This window comes from Phyllobates terribilis, unplaced genomic scaffold (genome assembly GCF_046119375.1).
Source record: "Phyllobates terribilis strain yellow unplaced genomic scaffold, ASM4611937v1 Scaffold_7__3_contigs__length_470593459, whole genome shotgun sequence".
In the NCBI taxonomy this organism is placed as follows: Eukaryota; Metazoa; Chordata; class Amphibia; order Anura; family Dendrobatidae; genus Phyllobates; species Phyllobates terribilis.
The window spans coordinates 114,640,612-114,668,132 of NW_027362767.1; the positions used below are offsets into that span (position 1 = coordinate 114,640,612).

The 27,521-nt window shown below is 50.6% G+C and overlaps 1 pseudogene; it reads left to right on the top strand.

The window, feature by feature from the left end:
- LOC141155387 (protein transport protein Sec23A-like) overlaps positions 1-27,521 on the top strand; it is a 75,358-nt pseudogene that overhangs the window by 34,979 nt on the left and 12,858 nt on the right.

Sequence of the window (27,521 nt, forward strand, 5' to 3'; positions counted from 1 at the left end):
CGGACACGGAGTCCGAGGCTGTGGGGACATCCAGGTCCAGCAGCAGAATCCAACCGGCAGGGGATTCCATGTCCTCTGGCCAGAGAAGCCCGGAGGCACGGTCACAAGCAAGGGACCAGCACCGCCATCGTGAAGCGGAGGCTAACGGAAGGCCCCAAGTCACCGGCCATACGGGTGAGCACCACACGGTATACTCAGGGACGTGGGCTACTTCTACCCACATAGAGCAAGGTAGCCAGGAAAGAGTGCAGATAGTCGGGGAGGCCTACAACTCCACCTGGCCAGGGGAGATCCTACTTGCTTACAGACTGACCAGGCCGCTACTGCTAACCAATACTCCCGGGAGGGTCTGTGTTATACCATCAGTAAAGACCCTGAACTGCACCACACGTCTCTGTGTTTCATCGCCGCACCAGCACCATCAGTATTGGGACGCTCACACCACCACTCCCATCATTCACACTAGCTGCCCTGAGGCAATACTTCTCCCGTGGGGAGTTATCCCATACTTGGCTGCGCATACAACATCAGCCTCAGCGGTCTGCAGCGCAGCGGCGGTCCCCACTGACCGCAATCCACGGGTGGCGTAGTCGGACATTTGTTATCACACTCAGACTGCCACTGGTTTGACCGCCCTGGGCACGGACCGGGTCACAGCCACGGAGGACTACAACCCCCAGCGATCTGGCTCCGGGTATCCCCTGCACAGCACAGGCCCAGGGGGTGCGTCAACTTTGGCGTAGTCGGCAGGATTTCGCGCCCGCAACCACCGGGTACTGCGTGCCTGAAAAAAGACTTTTATACTTACCTGTGGCGAAGTTTCCCGCCGTCCGGAGCCGTTTCCCGCCATCGGACACCATCTTCGGTCGTTTCCCGCCGTCTTCTGCCGTCTTCCCGCCATCCGCAGCTGCTTCCCGCCATCGGACGCCATCTACAGGACGCCGCACGGGAAGAAGAGGGGCGTGGACGCCGAAAGCGCGCGAGACCCGACGCCAGGTCCTCTACCCCGACGATTGACTGCGGAGCCGCGGCCTACGGAAGAAGAGCATCGCAAGGTAGGCCACGGTCCACTAGGGGGGAAGGAGGATGTCGGATACCGAGGGGAGCTCCACCGCCACACCGGCCGCCAGCGCAACCGCTGCAGCGGTCATGCCATTCACCATGCCCTATATCCCGGGGGCAACCTGGCTACCCTAGTACTCAGGGGAGTCACATACCCTGAGTGACTTTAGGGAAAAACTGGATAGCCTCTTCCAGGTATACCCCCTCACGGAAGAGCAAAAAGTAAGCATCCTGGTGGCCCAGTAAATCGGGGCAGCCCAAAGGGAGGTAAAGTCCTGGTCATCTGGGAAGAAGAGGACTGTCAGAGAAATACTAGCCCGGCTGAAAGACACATTTGACACCCGAACCTCAGCCGAGATAAAACTAAGATTTTACGGGTGCAAACAACGGGCACATGAAAGTATAAGAGACTATGCTCTAAACCTACAAGAGGCCCTGAGAGCCATTAAGCAGGCAGACCCTGACAGCGTGGGAAATGAAGACAAGCTGTTGACCGAACAATTTATTGAGGGTCTACTGTGCAATGCCCACCGAACCCAGTTGCGGGCAATGGCCTTACAGGACCCTGACCTGGACTTTGCACAGTTCAAGGACAGAGCCATCCGGGTGCTCCGAGAACCTGCACCAGGTGGCGCTGTGACCCACAGGCGCCCTGCTATCACTTATCACCAGGACGCGGCGCCCTTTTCTGCAGGGCCTGTGGGAGCTGATGCGCAGGCTTTGAACAATGACCCGGCTACAGACCTGCACCATCAGGTCCAAGAGCTGACTAAGAGCGTTGCCGCGCTAACCAGAACTGTGCAGTCTTTACAGGTCTCTTCTCCAGGAAAGATCCAGCTGGCATCCGGACCGGAGGACGTCCCATGGCGCCGACTGAGGAGGACTCCACCGGCCAGAGGAAGACCCAGCGACAGATACAACGAGGACGGACGACCCATCTGCCGCCGCTGCAATCAACCCGGACATATGGCAAGGTACTGTCATTTAAACGGGCACAACCTGGGGTAGAGAGGGCCAACCCCCAGGCATAAGATCATCAGGCCCATCAAACTGGCGTGATAAATACGTAGGGGGACGTCCGGTCTTGCCTGTGGTACTGGACGGCATTCCTATGAGTGCCCTACTGGACACCGGGTCACAGGTCACCACCATCCCGTACGTGCTCTTCAAGCGGTACTGGAATGACTCGGACATAACCCGTTACCCAGATGACGACCTGAGCATTATCGCCAGCAATGGTCAGCGCGTGCCACAGATAGGATTTAAAGAAGTGACCATCAAGGTCGGTAAAGTTGAACTGCAGGCACAAGGACTGATCATTGTGGACATTGACCGTCGCGAGAGTCACCCAAAAATAACCCTAGGTACTAACGTAATCGAAAACTGTCTTGCAGAGGTGATTCTTATTTTGCAACAGGTTGCCAAGAACGCCAGTTCCAGCCAGCAGCGTGTCCTCCAAAAAGAGATCCGGGCACTGATGAAGAGGCAACAGGTGGAATTATCTGGTGGTGAGATAGGTAGCGTGAGAATGTGTGACCCGTTCCCTATTGCCATGCCCCCAAAAAGTGAGATGATGATTTGGTGCCGGGCAGCTATTGGTCTAAGAGGTAGAGACTACCAAGCAATGGTAGAACCCGTCTACTCAGACAGTAGGCCCACCATTTTGACAGCACGGGGGGTGGTCGATGTACGCCATGGGAGGGTGCCCGTCCGCATCATAAATATCGGGGAGAGAGAAGTATTCCTGCCCCGGTATGCCACGCTAGCCAAATTGTTCACCATCAACCAGAACTCTGTACAGGCCGTGGAACCCTTGCCTCCATCTCAACCAGAGGAAGGTAACGGCTCTAAGAAACCAATGGAGGACTGGTGTCAGCAACTGCATTTGGGTACTGACTCCACTCCCTCACACCAAAAACAGGGAGTCTATCGGGTGGTCCAAGAGTACGAGAGAGTGTTTAGTAAACACCCGCTGGACTTCGGGTGAGTAAAGGGGGTAGAACATCACATCCCCACGGGAGACCATCCTCCCATAAAGGAGAGATACCGACCCGTACCCCCTGCACACTATCAACACGCCAAGGGGATGTTAAAAGACATGAAGGAGGCTGGGGTAATCAGGGACAGCAGTAGCCCCTGGGCAGCTCCACTAGTCTTAGTGAAAAAGAAAGACAACACCATGAGAATGTGTGTAGACTACAGGAAGGTCAACCGTATCACACACAAAGATGCGTACCCGTTACCAAGGATAGAAAAGTCCTTAGCTGCATTAAAATCTGCTAACTTCTTCTCTACTTTGGATCTCACTAGCGGTACTGGCAGGTTCCTGTAGCAGAGGCGGACCGGGAGAAGACCGCATTCACCACCCCGATGGGACTCAGCGAATTTAACTGTATGCTGTTCGGGCTCTGCAACGCACCAAGAACCTTCCAACGGTTGATGGAATGCTGTCTGGGACACCGGAACTTCGAGACGGTCCTATTATACCTGGACGACGTCATCGTCTATTCCAAGACGTATGAGGACCATCTGGAACACCTGGCAGAAGTGTTTGAAGCCCTGGCAAACTATGGCCTAAAGGTAAAACCCTCAAAGTGTCATCTACTGAAGCCAAAGGTACAGTACCTGGGACACGTGGTGAGTGCTGACGGAGTAGCCCCCGACCCTGACAAGATCACAGTGATTAAGGACTGGCCAAGACCATCCAGCATAAAGGAAGTGCGGCAGTTCCTCGGGTTGGTAGGCTACTACCGAAGATTCATTCCCGGTTTTACCAAGAAGGCAGCTCATATGCAGGACCTCCTGATAGGCCAGTCCAGGAAGGCCAAAAACCAGAAGCCACCCTTCAAATGGGAAAAGCTGGAAGAGGAGTCCTTCCGCCAGCTGAAGATGGCCCTCACAGGGGATGAAATCCTGGCGTACCCTGATTACAGCCAGCCCTTTATCCTCCACACGGACGCAAGCAACATTGGGCTAGGAGCCGTACTGTCCCAGATCCAGCAGGGGAGAGAACGGGTAATTGCTTACGCCAGCCGAAAACGGCGACCCACGGAAAGAAACCCTGAGAATTACAGCTCGTTCAAGCTAGAGTTCCTGGCAGTGGTGTGGGCAGTAACCGAACGTTTCAAGCATTACCTTGCCTCTTCCAGGTTCACCGTGTACACGGACAACAACCCGTTGACACACCTGGACACTGAAAGACTGGGTGCCCTGGAGCAGAGATGGATGGCCCGCCTGTCCAATTTTGAGTTCACAATCAAATACCGGGCAGGACGCTCCAATACCAACGCGGACGCCCTGTCCAGGATGCCAAACCTACCGGACGAAGGGGAGGATCCAGAAGAATTGGAAGAGATCGAACTCCCTGCATTTCACCGTCATGGGATTACCCAGTATTCCCACCGTGTGAGGGGCCAGCGATCCGCTATGTTCAACCCCTTACCCCACTACAACTGGGCGGAGACGCAAGACAGTGACCCCGCAGTCCGTCTGGTGAAGGAGATGCCGACCCAGACTGACGCCCGCCTGGACCCAGACGCTCCGGAAGAGACCAAGCAACTGTGGACGGAGAAGAGCAGACTGTTTGTTATGCACACGCCCGGGCTGAGCGGCGTGTGCGTGTGATTGTAGTGATTCCACTGGACCATGAACCGGAGAGTGCCTGGAGGGGCGTGACTAAGTATCTGGCCGATCCGACCAAGATGGCACGACGGCATACGACGCCAGTGCACCAGGGAGAAACCGGGCAGAGGGACCAGGTGCTACTCCAGGTCAAACTCCGGACACGGGGGTTGACCCACACAGGGATTACTGGATCAGGCTGGTTAGGCTGGCGCACAGACTGGAGGGTATAGGCAGGCACGACTGGTATGCAGGCAGGCGGGTAAAGGCAAGCGCAGCTAGAGTGCAGACAGGGAGGCACTAGCAGGTAGGAACACAGGCGGGATAGGACCCAGTACACACTGGGACTCAGGAACAATACAGGTAGAGGGGTACAGGCAAGCACAGCTAGAGTGCAGACAGGGAGGCACTAGCAGGTAGGAACACAGGCAGGATAGGACCCAGTACACACTGGGACTCAGGAACAGGCAGGTTAGGCTGGCACAGACTGGTGGATATAAGCAAACACGGCAGGTATGCAGATGGGTGGATACAGGCGAGTATGCAGGCAGGGAGGTACTGGCCGAAAGGACGGGCTGGAGCACAGAAAGGTTAAGACCCAGTACAGACTGGGTCACAGAACCGCAGATGCGGTAGACAACCACAGCAGAGAGGGAACGCCCGAAGCGGTGGGCAAGAACAGAGCAGGACGGGGCTGCAGGAGCAGCGAGCACAAGCAGGGCAGGACAGGACTGCCGGAGCAGCGGGCAGAAGCAGGGCAGGACAGGACTGCCGGAGCAGCGGGCAGAAGCAGGGCAGGACAGGACTGCCGGAGCAGCGGGCAGAAGCAGAGCAGGACAGGACTGCCGGAGCAGCGGGCAGAAGCAGGGCAGGACAGGACTGCCGGAGCAGCGGGCAGAAGCAGGGCAGGACAGGACTGCCGGAGCAGCGGGCAGAAGCAGGGCAGGACAGGACTGCCGGAGCAGTGAGCAAGGAGTCAGAGCAGGCTAGAACCGCAGGAGCGGTGAGCAAAGGAGTCAGAGCAGGCTAGGCTGAGTAGGGGGGACAGGGCTCTGTTCACACGGAACAGACAGGAAGGGAAAGGCAGAGCCAGACACCCACAGGGTACTTGCAGTGAAGTAGCGAGTGGACCACAAACTCACAAACGGGAGTACAGAGACAACAAGCAGGAGTTAGGTACGAGTTCAGACTCTGCAGAAAAAGGAAGGGAACGGACGTAGAGGCAAAACAGGTAAAGGATAGGAGAGAGTTCAGACTGGAACTGAGTGTACGGAGGAGACCGACACTGCAGCGGGATACAGGAGCGGGTCTGGGAATACGGCCCCCAGAGAGGCAGGACGAACAGGCTAGGAGCGTGTTCAGACAGGCCTGGAAATACAGCCTCCAGGATAGGCAGACAAGAGAACACAGAACGGGACCTGGCACCTTCAGAGTGCAAGCACACACTGAAAGAAAACACTATGCTCAGGCGGGGATAGAAGGGAGCTGCTGAGCTATATACCAAGTGACAGACAGCAATAGGCTGAGGACGCACAAGGGGTGTGACCCACAGCAGGTACAAAAGGCAGGAAGTGATCGGGCGCCGCCCTTAAGCAGCAGAAACAGACACAAACAGACAGCATGGAGGGAAGCCAGAGAGACATTCTGGACAGGAGATCAAGTGCGCCCTCTTGCACAGTGGGAGATGGACCACCATGCAAGGACGCCGCCAGGTATGTTACACTGTTCCTCTACAAGGAGAAGTTATGCCGCAGAATGGTCAATTCCCGGACATATGAACTGATGTGGCAGGTTGTGGTACCGAGACGGGACGCAGCTATGGTGCTGGAGGCCTACCACAATGGGGCAGGGCACTTCGGATGGAAGAAGCTGGAGTTCCTGCTGCGTGAACGGTTCTACTGGATAGGCATGAGAGGAGCCATTGAGAGGTGGTGTAGAGACTGTGGCCCGTGCAATCTAAGAAGAAGGGACCGTGCCAGCCAGAGGACTCCCCTGCAGCCCATCATCACCAGGCAGCCGCTGGAACTGGTCGCTCTGGACCATGGAAAACTGGCTCCAAGCAGAAGCGGGTATGTCTACGCCCTAACCATCGTGGATCACTACTCCCGCTTCCTGGTGGTGGTCCCTGTCAAAGACCTGACGGCTCAGACAGCAGCCAGAGCCTTCCAGCTGCACTTCTGCCGCCCACACGGGTACCCAGACCAAGTGCTGACGGACCAAGGACCAGCCTTCGAAGCGGAGGTCTTCCAGGAGTTCTGCAACCTGTATGGCTGCAAGAAGATAAGAACAACGCCCTATCACCCCCAAACCAATGGACTCTGCGAGAAGATGAACCAGGTGGTGATAGATCTGCTAAAAACATTGCCCCTGGAAGAACGCAGTCTGTGGCCTGAAAAACTGCCCGATCTGGTGGACCTGTATAACCACATCCCGGTGGGTTCCACCAACTGTACCCCGGCTTACCTAACGCGAGCAAGACCTGGTAAGCTGCCTGTTGACCTGGATATGGCAGAGGCAGACTGGGATACAGAACGGCAGCAGCAGTACCGGAAAGTACAGGAGAGTGTCGAGCGAAGTCTCTGTCAATCAAGAGAATGGCAGGAGAGGACTTATAACCAACATGCTCCCGCTGTTCCCCTGGTACCTGGAGAGCAGGTCTTGAAAAGAAAAAGGCGGCTCCATAAGTTGGACAACCAGTGGCAAAAGGACCCGTACACCGTACTGCCCTCAAGCCACAATAATCCAAAGGTGTACGTCATCAGCAAGGATGGAGGAGAGACCACAGCCACTGTCTCCAGAGACCACCTGAAAAAGTGCCCCGAGAAGTTGCAAAGCACGGATGAAGATCAGGAAGACCCTCAACCCGTAGAGGAAAAGGAGGAAATGATCAGCACCGTACTCGGTGACTTTCCCCGGTCCTGGCGACAAGTAAACAACGCTATCGTGGTGCCCGTCCTCACCTTTCTCCAGCCAGCCCCTCAGGTGCCTACAGAATACCAGGTAGAGCTGGAAGAGCAGCCGGCCCAGGAGGCAGAAGAGTCCACACCAGCAGCGCAGGAGGATCAACCCTCTGCTAGTAGTGAGCCTGCCGTGCCTCTAGTGAGCCAAAGAGTGCGCAGACAGCTGCCCAGCTTACCCATAACACCTCCTACACCCTGTAGTGCAGGACCAGTTAGTGAGCTCCTTAGGTCCACTAGAGTCTCTAGAGGTCAGATGCCCGCTCGCTGGAAAATCTAAACTAATGCACTGTGAATTTATCTGTTTAAATGTTTATGGTTTTTGTTGTTGCCTGTTATTAATTATGTTTCTCAGTTACCCTGCAGATTTATTTGGACTAACAGGTTATGGACGCTGGATAACCGGAACAGTTTTGTAGATAGTTGCACATTGTGCCTCTTGCAAAGACGGCCGCGGAAGAGAAAACCTGTCTGGCTTGGCCTCCTTGCGGTCCAAAGTAGCTAGCTTCAGCCTTGCAGCCACGCCCAAGGCCAACGCAAGGGGTTTGCTTTGGACAGGTCCCCTACTTCGCTTAAAGCTTCACCTTGGGTGACATGGACGCCCTCTTGTTTCACAAACTTCACCTTGGGTGATATGGACACCCGGTTGCGGACACGCCGTGACCTTTAAAGAACTAAAGCTTCTTGTAAATATGTTATTGTATTATTGCTTATACCCTGCATTTATGTTTCTTTAAAAATGTGTTTAGTCCCGGAGTACTAAAATTTACTAGGGGGGAATGTGACACCCCAGGGGTCTGGTTGCCACAGTAATAGAAATATTATGTCTGGGGGCAAGTGGGAGGTTTCTCTGGTCAGGAGCCCTAAGCATGCAACACCGCCCGCCCAGACCTGGGAGGGGAGGAATCTGCCCTTATAAACTGGGTCTGGGGCAGGATTAGGTGAGAGAGTCCCAGACAGAGACGCAGTCAGGTCTGGAGGACAGCAGACACAGGGAAAGCAAGAACTAGGAGCTCTGTAGGAGCAGGAGCGAGTGCCAGAGGCTGGAAGCTAGAAAGCTCGCCTTGGCTGAAGACACTAAACCCGGACACGGAGTCCGAGGCTGTGGGGACATCCAGGTCCACAAGCAGAATCCAACCGGCAGGGGATTCCATGTCCTCTGGCCATAGAAGCCCGGAGGCACGGTCACAAGCAAGGGACCAGCACCGCCATCGTGAAGCGGAGGCTAACGGAAGGCCCCAATCACCGGCCATACGGGTGAGCACCACACGGTATACTCAGGGACGTGGGCTACTTCTACCCGCATAGAGCAAGGTAGCCAGGAAAGAGTGCAGATAGTCAGGGAGGCCTACAACTCCACCTGGCCAGGGGAGATCCTACTTGCTTACAGACTGACCAGGCCCCTACTGCTAACCAGTACTCCCGGGAGGGTCTGTGTTATACCATCAGTAAAGACCCTGAACTGCACCACACGTCTCTGTGTTTCATCGCCGCACCAGCACCATCAGTATTGGGACGCTCACACCATCACTCCCATCATCCACACTAGCTGCCCTGAGGCAATACTTCTCCCGTGGGGAGTTATCCCATACTTGGCTGCGCATACAACATCAGCCTCAGCGGTCTGCAGCGCAGCGGCGGTCCCCACTGACCGCAATCCATGGGTGGCGTAGTCGGACATTTGTTATCAGACTCAGACTGCCACTGGTTTGACCGCCCCGGGCACGGACCGGCTCACAGCCACGGAGGACTACAACCCCCAGCGATCCGGCTCCGGGTATCCCCTGCACACCACAGGCCCAGGGGGCGCGTCATATAGATATCCCGATAATCCTACAATACAATACTGTCAGGCAAAAGGTATTTTTGCCCGAGTTGTAAAAAATGAGAGATGTTTTAAAAAAGAAAAAAAAAACCCACCCCCTATCTGTTTGTAAGTGAAGACATAGAACTCACTTTTGCTTTTCCCCAAACCAGGAATTTTTATGACCCGCCATAAAACCTCAGTCCAGGGCAAGCGCTGGTACAAACCGTAAAATCCCTCCAAAAAATCCCATTGTTTAATTGTACAAACGTTTTATGCCAATTTTAATCACGCACAGGTCTGACAGAAACATCGGAACCACGTTTTTTGAATGCTCACCTTTTTCCCATTACAATAGTATAACTTGCATAACTGAGGAAGGACCGGGAACTGAGATAATGGATTCTGAGCGTCTGAGCGTCATAGAGGTTTCATATTTAATATCTATCTTCATGAATATTGGTGACGGTCAAGATGATGTCTCCCTCTTGGATGTGGGACCCCCCCACACCAAGATATGGAATCTGAAGGATTTTTTAGGTCTTCTGCAGCCGGGTGGGCTCGCAAAGCCGAGCCCCCTTGTAAGGTAAATAAGGGGTGTTCCCCAGAGTTTTGGCTGCTTGCTAAAAACCAGATCGGCCATTTTTCAACCCATTCCAACCAGGGACGCCGACGCATGCACTACACGCTGCGTGAAGGAATCAAGTCTAATTTCTGGGGAGCCGTCCCCCCCACAGAATCTGAGACCATCACCTTGTGAAGCAGGTTTTGCTATTACTTATCCCTTTTATTTTAATAACTGTTTATGCATACATGTAAATTGTCTCCTTTATAATATCTTGTATATATTTTGTAAACACTGCCCACCTTTTGGGAGTAAATCATTAATTATTTACCAGTTTCTTTCTTCTTGTCCTATGTCGAGCAAACACGTTCCTCACCCGCTAATTCACGTTACCTACCAGGTACCCGATCCACCTGTTAAGCGATCGGTGGTGGCAGTATACCAGTATTTATGTGATATTGTGGTTTGAGGGTGGCTGGTCGGAGGTATATATACATTCCTGGAAGGAACTGGTGGTATATATACGTCCTGTCACATCACGTGCCACAATAGTCGACATAAATTAGAGCAGCTGCACCCGTGCTTATCCTCTGTCAATACCGTGTTTGACCAGCAGGATAAGGGGGCGCCAGAGAGCTGCAAGGTCTGACCCAAGAGTGGGTGTTGTTATCGTGACAAATTGGTGGCAAGCGGTGGGATCATAGGACATTAGTGATCTGGTTTGAGCAATCATTCCTCTCACTAAAAACTTGCACAAAAGTTTTGAAGATCGAACTCAGTGTTTATTAGATCTGAGACAATACTGTATGTGTAGCAGTTACCCCTACCCTTCTTCGCTTTTTCTTTTCTATTTTTATTTTGGTGATCATGGTCGTAGTTGGGGAGTCCTGGTATCACCAGCAGAAAAAGGACACTCTTACTGGAATATGTATAACCAAAGGCATTGACCCCCACGGCAAAAGCAAAGAACAAATGATTTCTGAACTGTTACAAGATGCTGCAGAGCCCGTCCGACAGCAGAGCCCTGATGAGGGGGCGGCCAGCCAGGGCCCGGATGGTGTTGCTGCCGGGGTCCAACCGGTGATTGCCAGCCATACCCGCAACCAGGGTAGTGTGGACCCCCACCTGCAGATGGCCTTGGAGGAGCTCGCCACAGACAATCATGATGGACGACTGGAGCTGATCCTGAAATTCCAGGAGCGGGCTGAGCGACAAGCCCAAGCTGACCGAGAGGCTGCTGAGCGACAAGCTGACCGAGAGGCTGCTGAGCGACAAGCTGACCGACAACACCAGCTGGAGCTAGCCCGGATTCAGAAGGAGTCGCCCTCTACGCAGACCCGTGAGTCCAACAGTGCCAGCTGCTTTAAACCTCGTCCTGAGCACTTCCCTGTGATGGAAAAGGATGGGGACTTGGACACATTTCTGCGAGGCTTTGAAAAGGCCTGCAGGCAGTATCAGCTGCCCATGGACCAATGGGCAAGATATTTGACTCCAGGGCTCAGAGGAAAAGCTTTGGAGGTGTTTGCTTCCCTCCCTCGAGAGCAGGATGGAGACTATGAGGCCGTCAAGCAGGCCCTGATAAAAAAGTACCAGCTGACTCCGGAGGTTTACCGGAAAAAATTCAGAACCCTCCAACGTGGACCACAGGACACCTACCGTGATGTGGTAGACGGGCTCAGAATCAACTTTGAGCAGTGGATCCAAGGACTGTCAGCGACCACCTTTGAGCAGCTAAAGGACCTGATGGTGAAAGACCAGTTCCTGCATCTGTGTCCGACTGAGGTACGGCAGTTCGTGATGGATCGGGAGCCACCTGATGCCAATAAAGCAGCGCAGATCGCAGACACCTACGAGGCCAACCGGAGACCAGAGGTGCGGAAGCCGGTCGTCGCCAGCTGGAAAGGGGGTAAGCCATCAACCACCATCCCTGCCCCTGCCAGCCGACCTTCCGGAGGCCTTTTTCCCGTTGCCAAGGCCCTGCCTGCATCCGATGCCCGCAGGTGTTATTCCTGCAACCAGACTGGTCATCTCAGCGCCACTTGCCCAGAGAAGCAGAGGAAGAACCCCCCATCCAAGGCCCCAGGGCCTAATGCTTCAGTTCTTTTGGTGGGTGGGCCGGTTGGGAGGGCCTGTGAAAACTTTCAGTCTGTCAGGGTGGGGAACACTCTCACTGTAGGCCTCAAGGACACTGGGGCCGAACGAACCCTCATCCGACCCGAACTGGTGTCCCCTGAAGCGCTTATTCCAGGAAAGACCCTGACTGTCACTGGGATTGGGGGCGTCCGATGCCCCTTGCCCATGGCCCGGGTTTTTATTGATTGGGGTGCGGGGAGTGGGGTGAAGGAAGTGGGAGTATCCAAAAACCTACCTGCAAATGTTTTGTTGGGAACTGATTTGGGGAGGATGTTTGCTTATTATGTCCCTGACACCCCTCCCCGATCTGATACGGTTGGTAAGGTTAATGCTAATAATGTGAATGTCAATGCTTTACATGATGATGGTGATGATGATGATGATGATGATGATGTTGTTGTATTGGAAGGTGCAGGAGAACTCAGCCATGTCACTCTGCGGGGTGATGTTGCTGAGGATCCCCTAGCAGGAGCAAATGTCAGTGCCAAGGGTAATGGGGAGAGGCACGAGGACCATGAAGCAGGTGGTGCTGTGCCAGTGACCAGTGTCACAACAGAAGGTGACCTGGCTGATGGTAGCTGCCGCATACGTAGCACTGTGCCTGAGGTAATGGAGGATGATGGAGAAGTAGTTCTCATGGCCTCTCAGGCTAATGAGACGGTGTTATTCCCCGGGGAGACGGCCTATATAGCCGCTGTTACCCGCAGTCAGAGTGCCCAGAATGCAAGTAACGCCCTGCCTTCTGGACCCTCCTCGGACAGAGGAATAACAGGATCAGGTATGGACCCAGAGCCGGTCCCAGAGGGTCCTAGTGAGGACGTGGCCTTAACCTCACTTCTGGCTTCCTCCAGCCAGGAGTATCAGGCAGCTCTGCACTCAGATGCTAGCCTGGAGACGTTAAAGAGCCTCGCTGAGAAGCCCACCTCCGAGTCTGATAAGGAGAGGGTATTCTGGGACCAAGGGAGGTTGTACCGGGAGACAGTTCCCTGTACACCCCAACAGGAGTGGCTGAGGGAAAGACAGCTGGTCGTCCCCTACCAATTCAGGGACGAGTTGTTGCGGATCGCCCATGAAATTCCACTCGCTGGACACTTGGGGGTTAGCAAAACCAAGGCCCGGCTGTCTCATCACTTTTATTGGCCCAAAATGAGGACAGATGTGGTGAACTACTGTCGCTCCTGTACCACGTGTCAAAGAGTGGGAAAGTCAGGGCCGGCCCCCAAAGCCCCCCTGATCTCTTTGCCAGTGATAGAGGAGCCTTTCCAGAGGATTGCTGTGGACATTGTGGGACCACTGGCCACACCCAGCAGCTCTGGAAAACGTTTCATCCTTACCGTGGTAGACTATGCTACCCGGTATCCGGAGGCAGTAGCCCTGTCCTCAATTAGGGCGGATAAGGTGGCGGACGCCCTCTTGGCCATCTTTTCGCGAGTAGGATTTCCCAGGGAGATGCTTACCGACCAGGGGACTCAGTTCATGTCACACTTAATGGAGGCCCTATGTAAGAAAATGCAGGTGCAGCATCTGGTATCGAGTGCGTATCACCCACAGACCAATGGTTTGTGTGAGCGATTCAACGGTACCCTCAAACAGATGTTAAAAATGCTGGTTGAGACCCAGGGTCGCGACTGGGAGCGTTACCTCCCACACCTGCTATTTGCTTACAGAGAGGTTCCACAGGCCTCGACGGGGTTCTCCCCCTTTGAGCTCCTGTATGGCAGGCGTGTCCGAGGACCCCTTGGGTTGATAAGGGAATTCTGGGAAGAAGAGCCGAGCTCCCCAGGAGTGTCCATCGTGGAGTATGTCATGCGCTTCCGTGACAAGATGCAGACCTTGACGCAGTTGGTGCATGACAACATGGCGCAAGCCCAGGCTGACCAGAAGCATTGGTACGACCAGAACGCCCGAGAACGGACCTACCAGGTGGGTCAGAAGGTGTGGGTGCTGGTCCCCATACCAAAGGACAAGCTTCAGGCGGCCTGGGAAGGCCCGTACGTCATTCACCAACAGCTCAACCCGGTCACCTACGTGATCACACTGGACCACGAGCGTGGTAGGCGGAAGGCGTTTCACGTTAATATGATGAAGGCTCATCAAGAACGTGGAACCTGCGTCCTACCGGTCTGCAACCTGCCCGAGGATGGGGAGGATGACCCCCTCTTGGACATGCTCGCCCAAGCGAAGGCCAGCGGGTCCCTAGAGGATGTAGAGCTAAGCGACTTGCTATCCGCAGACCAGAGGTCTCAGATGCAAGCAGGGCTGAAACCCTTCCAAGCAGTGTTCACCAACCTGCCTGGCAGGACTGAAGTGGCGGTCCATGAAGTGGACACCGGGAATCATGCCCCACTCCGGCGGACAGCCTATCGAATCTCCGACGAGGTGCAGCATGTCATGCGCCAGGAGGTCGAGGAGATGCTGCAGTTGGGGGTGATTAAGCGGTCCAAGAGCGCGTGGGCCTCACCTGTAGTCCTGGTGCCTAAGAAGGACCGGACCACCTGGTTCTGTGTGGACTACAGGGGGCTCAACGCTATCACCGCCTCTGACGCACAACCAATGCCACGCATTGAGGAGCTGCTGGAGCGGTTAGCCAGCGCGAGCTATCTCTCCATTATGGATTTGAGTCGGGGATATTGGCAGATTCCCTTGAGCCCCGGGGCCCAGGAGAAGTCCGCCTTTATCACCCCCTTCGGATTGTATGAATCCACGGTCATGCCCTTCGGCATGAAAAATGCCCCTGCCACGTTCCAGCGAATGGTCAACCACCTGCTCCAGGGACTGGAGAGGTACGCAGTGGCGTACCTGGATGACATTGCCATCTTCAGTCCCACCTGGGAGGATCACCTCGAGCATCTGCAGCAGGTGCTCGGGCGCATTCACCAGGCGGGCTTGACCATCAAGCCGGGAAAGTGCCAGATGGGCATGAACGAGGTCCACTACCTGGGGCACCGGGTAGGTGGGGGTACTCTGAAGCCAGAGCCTGGGAAGGTGGACGCTATCGTGTCCTGGCCCACCCCCAGGACCAAGAAGCAGGTGCAGTCCTTCTTGGGCACCGCAGGGTACTATAGACGCTTTGTGCAGGACTATAGTAGCCTTGCGAAGCCCTTGACAGACCTCACCAGGAAGAGCCTACCCCATTCCGTCAAATGGACGGATGAATGCGAGGTGGCCTTTAGGGCTTTGAAGACTGCCCTGAGCAGCTCTCCTGTACTAAAGGCGGTCGACGGCACACGGCCACTCTTAGTACAGACCGACGCCAGTGAGTTTGGCCTCGGTGCTGTACTCAGCCAGGTCGACTCGGGGAACCAAGAACACCCCGTGTTGTACCTAAGCCGGAAACTGCTGCCGAGGGAAGTGGCCTATTCCACCATAGAGAAGGAGTGCCTGGCCATGGTATGGGCCCTCAACCGCTTACAGCCTTACTTGTACGGGCGCCCCTTCACTGTCGTGACTGACCACAACCCCCTGAGTTGGCTGCACACCATGTCAGGTGCCAACGGAAGGTTGTTACGCTGGAGCCTCACCCTCCAGCAGTACGACTTTACCGTTCAACACCGCAGGGGCAGTGAGCATGGCAATGCCGATGGGTTGTCCCGGCGAGGGGAGCCTCCAGACATACGCTTGGAGGAGTACCAGAAGGTCCTACCTCCATAGCGCAGTCAAAAAGGGGGAGGTGTCAGGCAAAAGGTATTTTTGCCCGAGTTGTAAAAAATGAGAGATGTTTTAAAAAAGAAAAAAAAAACCCACCCCCTATCTGTTTGTAAGTGAAGACATAGAACTCACTTTTGCTTTTCCCCAAACCAGGAATTTTTATGACCCGCCATAAAACCTCAGTCCAGGGCAAGCGCTGGTACAAACCGGAAAATCCCTCCAAAAAATCCCATTGTTTAATTGTACAAACGTTTTATGCCAATTTTAATCACGCACAGGTCTGACAGAAACATCGGAACCACGTTTTTTGAATGCTCACCTTTTTCCCATTACAATAGTATAACTTGCATAACTGAGGAAGGACCGGGAACTGAGATAATGGATTCTGAGCGTCTGAGCGTCATAGAGGTTTCATATTTAATATCTATCTTCATGAATATTGGTGACGGTCAAGATGATGTCTCCCTCTTGGATGTGGGACCCCCCCACACCAAGATATGGAATCTGAAGGATTTTTTAGGTCTTCTGCAGCCGGGTGGGCTCGCAAAGCCGAGCCCCCTTGTAAGGTAAATAAGGGGTGTTCCCCAGAGTTTTGGCTGCTTGCTAAAAACCAGATCGGCCATTTTTCAACCCATTCCAACCAGGGACGCCGACGCATGCACTACACGCTGCGTGAAGGAATCAAGTCTAATTTCTGGGGAGCCGTCCCCCCCACAGAATCTGAGACCATCACCTTGTGAAGCAGGTTTTGCTATTACTTATCCCTTTTATTTTAATAACTGTTTATGCATACATGTAAATTGTCTCCTTTATAATATCTTGTATATATTTTGTAAACACTGCCCACCTTTTGGGAGTAAATCATTAATTATTTACCAGTTTCTTTCTTCTTGTCCTATGTCGAGCAAACACGTTCCTCACCCGCTAATTCACGTTACCTACCCGGTACCCGATCCACCTGTTAAGCGATCGGTGGTGGCAGTATACCAGTATTTATGTGATATTGTGGTTTGAGGGTGGCTGGTCGGAGGTATATATACGTTCCTGGAAGGAACTGGTGGTATATATACGTCCTGTCACATCACGTGTCACAATAGTCGACATAAATTAGAGCAGCTGCACCCGTGCTTATCCTCTGTCAATACCGTGTTTGACCAGCAGGATAAGGGGGCGCCAGAGAGCTGCAAGGTCTGACCCAAGAGTGGGTGTTGTTATCGTGACAAATACAATTCCAACATCCATCTAAAATTGTGAGAAAACATTGGGACATACTTAAAGATGACAAAATCTTGGGCGGCATACTAGCACCAAATCCGAGATTTGTTTTCAGAAAAGCTCAAAATTTGGGCAAGCTAATTGCCCCATCAGTGAGAAATCCATTTAATCTGAACAATACTTCCAACATACTCACAAAAAAACTGAAAGGTTTCTTTCCATGCAAAAAAATGCAAGGCTTGCAAACACTCACTCACCTCTAAACAAAGAATTATTATAACGCCACAAAAAGAATATCCCATTACTGACTTTATTACATGTTCAACACCAGGTGTCATTTATTGTTTAAAATGCCCATGTGGAAAGAGATACATAGGACGCACCAAACGTCCTATGTTCAAACGCATTAATGAACATCTACGGAACATTAAAAATCACCCCCTATCTGTACACTATTCAGAAACACATGGGGGTAATATAGAAGGCACCCAGATAATGGGGATACAAACTGTATAAAAAAACTGGCGAAATGGAGACTATATCAAGAGCATGTCGCGCAAGGAAAGCTTCTGGATCTTTGAAATGGACACATTGAAGCCAAAGGGACTCAATACTGAGATTGAGATCTTTGCCTTTAAAGGCCCCGTCACACTTAGTGACGCTGCAACGATCCCGACAACGATACGACCTGTCAGGGATCGTTGCTTCGTTGCTATGTGGTCGCTGGTGAGCTGTCAAACAGGCAGGCTCACCAACGATCAGGGAGCAGCGACATCGTGGAAAGAATCTTTCCACGATGTCCTGCTCCTGGTTACCAGCCTGCTGAAGCAGGAGCAGGCTGGTAACCATGGTAAACATTGGGTTACTAGGGGCACACGCGCACCTAGTAACCCGTTGTTTATCATGGTTACCACTCGGCTACGGTGAGCGGGAGGTTACCGCTCACTTTAGCAGGCTCGTAACCATGATAAACAACGGGTTACTAGGTGCGCGTGTGCCCCTAGTAACCCAATGTTTACCATGGTTACCAGCCTGATCGCTGCTCCCGCTGGTCACACACAGCGATGTGTGCTGACCAGCGGGATGGCAACGACCAAAAAATGGTCCAGGACACTTTGCAGCGATCAGCGACCTCACAGCAGGGGCCTGATCGCTGCAAAGTGTCACACATAGCGACATCGCTGGTGAGGTCGCTGTTGCGTCACCAAAACCGTGACACAGCAGCGATCTCGCTAGCGATCTCGCTATGTGAGACGGGGTCTTAATGACTAATGAACGCTTACCAATCGATCTCTTAATGAGGATTGACCTATCAATTAAAACTAATGGACATCAACTATATAAAGGACCATAGGCAGAAGTTGCACCATCCTTGATGAAGAAAGCCGCAGCTTTCGAAACGCGTCGGAATTGGTCCTTCTGCCACACCGTATCCATACTAGATCACGTGCTCCACACGTGACCGTGACGTCACGCCAGGTCCTGAAAGGCCCTGCACTACCGCCGCACCAGTACGCGAGGTAACTATGGAGCACGAGTCACCGGCCGGGACTCTGCTCCCACACTCCTCGCCCCCTCTCTCCACCGCTGCAACCTTTTCACCTAGGGGAGACAAGCCAAGCATTACTGAACGGAGGTAAGCCGTACATCTCCGTCACTCAATACAGACGGCACAGCTCTCCACAACGTAACCTCCAGCCTAGCTGAGCCTCATCTCTCATCCATCTGGGTGCCTCACAGTGCCTAGCAGCACAACGCAGTGGTTCATTTATACCTCTATACTACTACAGGTAAATTCCACTGGCCCCCAATAACCACTTATTGAATTAAGCCACACTGACTCATGCTTACTCTATCCTTTAGATCGCAATAGCACCTTCAGAGCTCGTCCCTCTACAGTACAACCTGACTGGTGAATTTACACCTTCAGACATCCTGTACAATAGTTATATACACGTCTACCACAGAACGCATTGGTTGACACAGACATTCTCCTCAAAAGCAAGTACTTTTCCTGACCTTATTAGTATCCACTTTATCAAGCCACCTTTACATTTACTTACCTATCTACCAGGTTCAAAATAAGAAACCTCCACCATTGCTGTCCTACCTACTGGTCCTAAAACTCTCAGCACCATACTTCAATAAAGACCACCTCCATTCTACAACTGGTAAATATTCAAAAACAAATATATATTTACTCTCACTGGCTAGTTGGGTTACTTAATTCTGCTTCATTTCTTTAAAAAATTAGCCTCTCCTACAAACATACGTGGACGACCCCGCCACCTGTGTACATTCCTCAGAACCACCAATATCTTCAGGTAATTATCGCCGCTTCCTTAACTCCTCAGTAATTTCAACAGCCATCACTGCGTCCACTCATTCATCTCTTCTTTACTCCCCTCTCTTTAGCAGAAGACCTCGACTACCACATCCTATTGTGTACCCCTCTAAAACAACCGGATCATATTGGATCTCAACTGGGACCTTACCCTTATATCTACTGTTTTACTCTAAATCATATGATCCTAATTTTATGCTTCTATCCTTTTATTGTTAACTCTCATTTATATCTAATAAACTAATCTTTTTAATTATATGTATTGACCAACTTAAATTCAGCGCACTAATTTTATCAGTGAGAGATCTTCCCCAATCCCGGTCCTTAGTGCAGCGCAAATTTACCTATTTACATGCCATCACTTAGTTTGCATTAAATAGGTTGTCCACTACATTAACATTGATGGCCTACCCTTAGGATAGGTCATCAATGTCTGATCGGCCAAGGTCCGACACCCGGCAACCCTGCCGATCAGTTGTTATCGGTGGCAGCGATGGCCGCCGGCCGGATGTACTCACTTGCCAAGCTTCACCATCTACTTGTAATGGCTGCTGCAGGGTTCTGCATATCCTCCTCCTATTCAAATCAATAGGAGGCAGATGTGCAGTACAAGCACCAGTCATGACAAGTAGATGGAGCAGCTCTGCAAGTGAGAACTTCCACCTGGCGGCCACCAGCGGTATCTTTCCAGAGATATACTGGAGAGAGGAGACACCTTTGCCACCTGTCCTCCGCGTCCCCCTGGACCCCATATACAATTGTGATAAGCATCTGGTGAACCTGGGTTTGGGTTATACATTTTTCTGCGCTCCACTTGGAATATATAGCCTTATTCTATCCAGTATATCTCTGGAAAGATACCGCACTATGTATATGGACTCTTTGTAGCTGGGGTATGATATGCCCTTGCAGGTGGACTGCGTTTTTCTTCCAGCACATTGCACTTTCTTGTCATGCATTATATTTATATTATGGATATATTAATGGAAGTTAGTTACAGATTGATTAAATAAAACTGTAACTTTTTATGCCATTTTGTACTCATGGTCTTTTCTGTTCTAAAAACAATATTGTAATTAGTCATGGCAATATTTTAATGAAGCTCAGGGCTCAAAAAATAAGCCCTCACCCAGCCCCATATCCTGAAAAATGAAAACGTTATAGGTCTCGGAAAATGGCCTGTGTCATTTGATTTCCTTCCTCAGGGCAGGGACACACGGGCCGTATAACTCGTGCGATGATGATCGCATCGCACTGAATGGACTGACCTGAGTATGACAGCATGATGGATTTCTATGTAGCTGTCAAGCTTAGGTCAGGAGCGGTGCCGGCCAGTACCAGGTTTACCATGCCATCCTCGGATATGAAATACGGCAGTGTGTCCCTGCCCTTACTGTGCTACTGGCCCCTATTTAAATGGGTTTTTGTACACAATTGTACTTGGGTGCCATCTAGTGGCTATACCATATTACTACATTCAGATCTTTTGAATGAATTTTTATTTGTGGATGACTAACTTTAAGCCATCAATTTTACTAAATCTTCTTTTGCTACCCCATTACCTATGACATTTATGTGTCTTTCACGTTATCACATTTTTTGTGTCCTCACCATGTGACCTACTACTAATTTTTGGTCTGATTACTTATTGTAATGTTGCCTATTAATTCTTTTGACTTTTTCAATAAAATTACATTTTTAATTAAATAGGCTTTTTTTACTATTTCATATATATTTTGAGGTCAACATACTCCATTTTTCGTCTTTTTGTTTCCTAACTGTATTGGGAGTTCTCCATCTACTTTTTGGGATTATGGTCCCTGGTATTGTCCATATTTCTGGTATTTTTATATTCAGTACATGTTTGGTATCTATGCACTCGTATTGACCTAGAGAAGTAAATTGCCAGATCAGTTTTACCATATATTGAACATGGTAAATAAAAAAAAACAAAAAACATTGTGGATGTGCTATTTCACTGCACTTGGAATTTTTTTCCCCGTTTTCCAGTACACTATGTGGCAGAATGAAAATAAAAAAAAAGTTATGGCTCCTGGAAGAAAGGGAGGATAAAACGAAAACGGAAAATCGCCAGGGGGTGAATGGGTTAAAATAAAATGGTGCTGCCGGCTCTCATCTTTTACAGTGATCGTCCCCCTGATTTGCTGCTCTAGACCACATATAGCTCTATATTAGGGGAAAAAACCCTTCCCTGCCTCCACATATGGCACTAGGGGCATTTTTTTAAATTAAATTAAACATTTTTTCCATTTTCAGGAAGCAGAGAATTACAGGATCCGACTATCTATAATAATTCAGGTTTTATTGCCACCACAACTCAGTTTGTAGGTCAGTTTGGGGGATGGGGGATGGTTAATTAAGTTGGGGAAAGAGGTGACAGAACGGCCAGTGATGAGCAATATAATGAATAATATCTTGTGAATGGATAACAATAAACTGTCTATATATGTAAGAATCGTGTAGAACATGAAAGAAGGAAGCAAGGCGAACATCTTCCTCCTGATTGCTAGACATGTATATTATTATCTGACCCACGCTTTGTGTTTTAACTTGACACTTTTTCACAGATAATGATACCCAAGAAAACACATGATTATAAAATACTATATTGGACTTCTAATCTACTTTTGTTTTATTTTCCAGGCACGCTTTCTGCTTTCTCATAAGTGAACCCTTCCCAGACTCATAGCAATATGTATGGCTGGGGACAGGTCAGTATTTATGCAGATCTGTGATTTTTTTTATTCGTCCAGTGAATAATATTTTAGTGTATTAAAGGGAACCTGTGAGCTGATACATGCTGCCCACCGCCCCGGCAGCACGAGTCCCAGACCAGCTACTGCACTACAAACATATGTTTTACTCTAAAAGAATAACATAGTATAAAACATGGACGAGGACAAGGTGATTAGTCCAAGAGGCATGTCCTCTCAGGTTTCTCTGGCTAGATTGACAGGTCTATTCTGCATCATGTCAGTCTTGTAAGGTAGGCGGTTTTGGCAGCATGAATCAGCTGACAAGTTCCCTTTAACAGGTATTTTCACCAGACATTGATGGCAGGTCCACAGGACCTTCAACTATCTCTGTAATGGGAACCCCTCTTCCTGCCTGGCGGGGCAGCTCATAGGCATCACATGAAGGTTAAGAATAAATAAAGAGATGTCTGCACATGTCGAGCATGCTTGTGGATAAGCAATAAGGCTTGGGTAGATGGCGATTTTGCCCACTGCACGGGTCATATGGACAAATTTTGCTTTGTGCGGCTACTAAATTGCAGCGTAATGCGGGTGTACCACAACTAACAAATCACAAAAAATCCAACTGGTCCTTACTATTAGCTTGATACAGTAGTCTTGTCGCAGTACAGCCACACTCACCTGCATTATGCTGCAGCGTAGAATATTTGGCCGCTCAATCTGTGTCATGGAAAAAGACTGTCTAGCCACAGCTTTACTGTCTAGAGTGAGAATCTCTCTTTAAATAATGTTACATATAGCAACATTTCTGCAACAATGAGTAAAGTTAAGGGAATGCTATGTTTGTAATTACTTTTGTTATTTTATTTTTTGATATATATAAAGAGTAATAGCTAAACTTTAGTTAAAGAAGCCCTCCTCCTCCTCCCTTCAAAGTTTCTATCCTCTTAATATATTACAATCATCATATTATATAGCACTGTGCACTTTTAATTGCTCATTTTGCCTTTTTACCCAGTTAATTCTACTCTTTTCTCTGCTCTATGACAATAGCAGGAAGTCTCTTGTCCCTGCAGGACTCCTTCCCCTCTTCAGCTCCTGACCCAGCTGATCCCTTCTCTGTCCAGGGACTTTTGCAGTGACTCATGACTTATTCAGGGAAAATTGACCTCCTGTTTCTACATAGACCTTAGAATGATTCAGCTAGCCAGATTTTAATCACATGATGCCATAGACCTAATGGAAAGGAGAAGAATTAACTGGGTAGAAAGGCAAAATGAGCAATTGTAAGTACACAGTGCTTTAAAATATTCTGACTGTAATATATTAAGAGGATAAAAACTTTGAAGGGAGGAGGAGGAGTGCTTCTTAAATAAAGCTTAATATCCAACTGCCATTTCAGTAAAATTTTCAGTGGCATGTCTGTTTTTGATTTCAGCTATTTCTAGCTCGTCCCTCCTCCTTCCCTTTTTTATGGAAAAATAAAATGACGGTTCCCCTTTAAGAAAAGGTTAGATACGTTGAAAAGGTTGTCCGGGACTTTAACATTAGAGACTTGCCCTTAGAATACAGGTCGTCATTGTCTGATTGTTGTGGTGCGGCACCGCTGCCTATTAAAGAAGTTGTCCACTACTTTATATGAACCCCCAATGTATGCCCCCGGGGCACAGAAGTGTTTTTGTAAATACCTTGCAGTGCCTTTTCTGCCTGTGAGTGGCGCTATCGCTGGCCGCTCAGAGGGATCACGTGACCCTTCACTGATATCACGTCAAGTGAGGCGTGACATCAGTGACGTGTTCCCCGCGGTGGACGCTGGGCTGTTGGCGGCAGCATGTCACACCCAGTATCTGACCAGCCCAGGGGATGGGGATGACTCGGTACCCGGGCCTTTGCCTTGGGGAAGTCACGTTGGTCGGCTCCCGGGCCCGTACCCTGGGGTTTCTCTTAAAAGGGGGTTATTGGTTGTTAAGTTTATGAAAGTTCGTGACGCCACCTGTGGCTTCTGGTGAGAATCACCAGCGCTGCGCAGTCCTCTGAGGCCGGTGATAAGGCAGCTCGATGGTATAGCTCCCCACAGGTGGAGCTAGGCCTCAGGGCAGTGTATGAAGGGGGAATGCAGGACAGGCGAGACCCAGCCGGGTCAGAGCAAGAACAGGGACAGACACGATAGTCACTTCAGTACCTTTTACTGATGGAAATTCAGGCACGTCCCGGAGCACTGTAGGGTGAAGGGTGCATGTCAGGATCCTCCCCAATGAGCGGATGTAGGGCCTCCTGTTTCTTGCCTCTGCGTATTAAGTTTCTGACCTGCCTGGAGCTAGGCCTAACTTTGTCTCTGTCCTGCGTTGGCTGACGTAGTGGTTGGGCCTTCTCTTGGAGTGCACGCTCCCAGCTTACGGGGCCTATGTGTCTCCTGGCTGTTACGTATCAGCACTTTAGCGATCCTGGGACTTGTAGTTCTCCAGGGATTCCGGTTATGCCTTACTGGGTCATAGAGATCCCGGTAAGCTTTGGACCCGGTGTCCGGTAACTGCTTTGGGGTGAGCTAGTTAAGCTCCTCTGCCCCCTATGTACTAACTCTCCACTCACCTTCAGCCTACTCGGGCCCTCACTAGGCTACTCACACTAACAGCAGCTTGCCGCTCTTCACCGATCTTATGGCGCCGGCACACCTAAAGCTCCCTATTCTGAGCTACGAGCTCGACTCTGTATTCAGACTTGCACTAACTGAACTCTCCAGAGGAACTGCTGAATCACTGAGCTCCATTGCAGACTGACCTGTTTCTGTGTCTCACTCTGCAGGAACTGAACTGCCTGGCTCCACCTTCCCTATTTATCTCCCTAATGGGCTCCCTCTGTTGGTCTGAGGTGGAAGGTGGAGATGCATGAATGGTTATGGGGGCCTCTTGTGGAGGAATCCATCAAAGCACTCTTCCAGGATCTGTGATACCAAGCGCAGCTGGGCATCACATTCCCCCCTAGTAAAGCTCAGCACTCCTGGGCTGAAGTACATTTTATAACAATAACAATAATAACATGAACAATGCATTAACAATCTTCCCTTTATGGGAGGCACATTTCTTAAACATTGCATAACAATAACAAATACAAAGTGTCCTCAGAGTTCAAGTCTCCTATGGTGAGTTTCCCAAACAGGATGTCCATCTCACAGGGTAGAGTACTTGGTGGTTTTGAGGGCCCTGTCCCAAACCCTCAACGTAAGCCCTGGGGTGGCTGCAGGGCATGAAGATCCTGAGTTGGACCTCCAATAGAGCCACTCCAGACAGATTTTCCTTCTGAGGTCACCTAGAAGGGCACTCCAGGGAGCACAATTATATACAAAAGCAGTTTTTGGGCTGCACATAGTCCTCAGCCACGAAGTTCTTAGGTAAATAAAGAAGTAAATAAGCAAAACACAAATTAATAAAGACATACATATGTCTGAATATATACAATTATACAGTGCTATAATACAATTTAATACTCCAGGGGTAACTATCTACATTTGTCAGAGTTTAGCTATTTTACTGCTTATATCTGGCAGGGGCTTGGCCCCGCGTGCTACGTGTTGATCTGCGTAGTGCGGTGGTTTGTGTGGTATCAGAGTCTGTACGGTCAGTTACTCTACCAGTTCTACGTGTGACTAAGTTGTAAAACTGCCTTAACCTCTCTCCTGGACTGGCAAGTTCACCATTGGCTGGGCCTTCTTGCTCTGCTCCTACTGGGGATCCTTCGTCCGGGGATACTTCTTGAGCTGGCTCTTCTGCAGCACTTACAGGTTCAACTTGCTGTGGAAGATTTTCTGGCTGTTCGTAGAATTGGAGTGTTGGAATGATTACTGCTCCTTCTATTTGAGGCCAATCTGCCGGGAAATCTCCCAAGTCAGTGTGGATCACTTCTTCTTTAGCCTCCTCCGGGGCAGTAAGAGGTGTTTTGTCTTGAGGTTTCAGTAGATCTGGACCCAACTTTAGGTGGTCCCTGGACACTGTTGTAGACGTTTTTCCTCCATCTCGACTGATTAAGCATGTCTTCTTATTGTCAAATCTCGAATTCAATACAGTGTAGGGTTCTTTTTCCCACTGATCATCAAGTTTGTGGTTACGTCTTTTCCTTTTCAATACTGTTTCACCAGGTGTGAAAGGTTCTGCGGGTGCGTTTTTGTTGTAGTGAGCTTCCTGCTTTTCTCTCACCCGAGTAAGACTGTCCTCGACACAAGCTTGTACCCTCCTGTACTGCTCCTGCCTGGTCTTGTCCCAGTCTTCAGTGGTCATATCAGCTTCAGGTTCAACAACACCAAGCTCCAGATTCATGGGCAGCTTTCCTGGCCTTGCCCGCATGAGATATGCCGGAGTGCAGTTTGTGGAACTTACTGGTATATGATTCTACAGATCTACTAAATCAGGCAGTAGGTCTGGCCACTGGTTTCTCTCCTCAAGTGGTATGGTCTTTAGCAGGTCGATGATGATGTTGTTCATCTTTTCGCAGAGACCATTGGTTTGTGGGTGGTACGGTGTAGTTCTCATTTTCTTACACCCGTAGAGATGGCAGAACTCCTTGAACAACTCAGCCTCAAAGGCCGGGCCTTGGTCCGTCAGCACCTGCTCAGGATAACCATGGGGTCTACAGAAATACGCTTGGAACGTCTTTGCTGCTGTCTCTGCCGTCAGGTCTTTGACAGGTGCGACGACCAGGAAACGTGAGTAGTGATCTACCATGGTCAGAGCATAAGAGTACCCTGACCTGCTGGGGGACAGCTTGACATGGTCCAGAGCCACGATCTCCAGGGGTCGAGTCGTCTTGATGGGTTGCAGGGGTGCCTTCTGGCTGTTGAAGTCTTTTCTTCTTAGGTCACAGGGTCCACAGTCCCGGCACCACCTCTCAATGGAGCTGCGCATTCCTACCCAGTAGAATCGACACTTCAGCAGGGTCTCTAGCTTTTTCCAGCCAAAGTGCCCCATCTGATCGTGGTAAGCTCCTAATACCATTTGGATGTCTGTCTTCGGGACTACTATCTGCCATACCATCTCATGGGTTTTTGGATTGACGTACCTCCGCACAGTTTCTCATGGTAGATAAACAGCCGGCTTCTCTCGTTCCACAGCTGCTTTGCTTGCAGAGACGCATCCTTCTCCAGGGAGACACCTTCTTGGATTATCAGCTCCTTGATGCGGCTGACAACCGGGTCACTGTCCTGGGTCTCTTTCCAGCTGTGGTGAGGCAGGGGGTTTAACGTCTTTCCACACTGCCTCCTGGAGGCTCGTTGCTCGTGGATCATCCCATTCCGGTGAAAGGCAGGTAGCTCAATCTCTTCCAGGTCATCCACTTCTTCTTCTGTGTCTGACTGGTGAGGAATCCTAGACAGAGCATTGGCATTGGCGTTCTTGCGGCCCGCCCGGTATTTAATTGTAAATTGGTAATTCGACAGCCGCATCATCCATCGTTGTTCCAGTGCCCC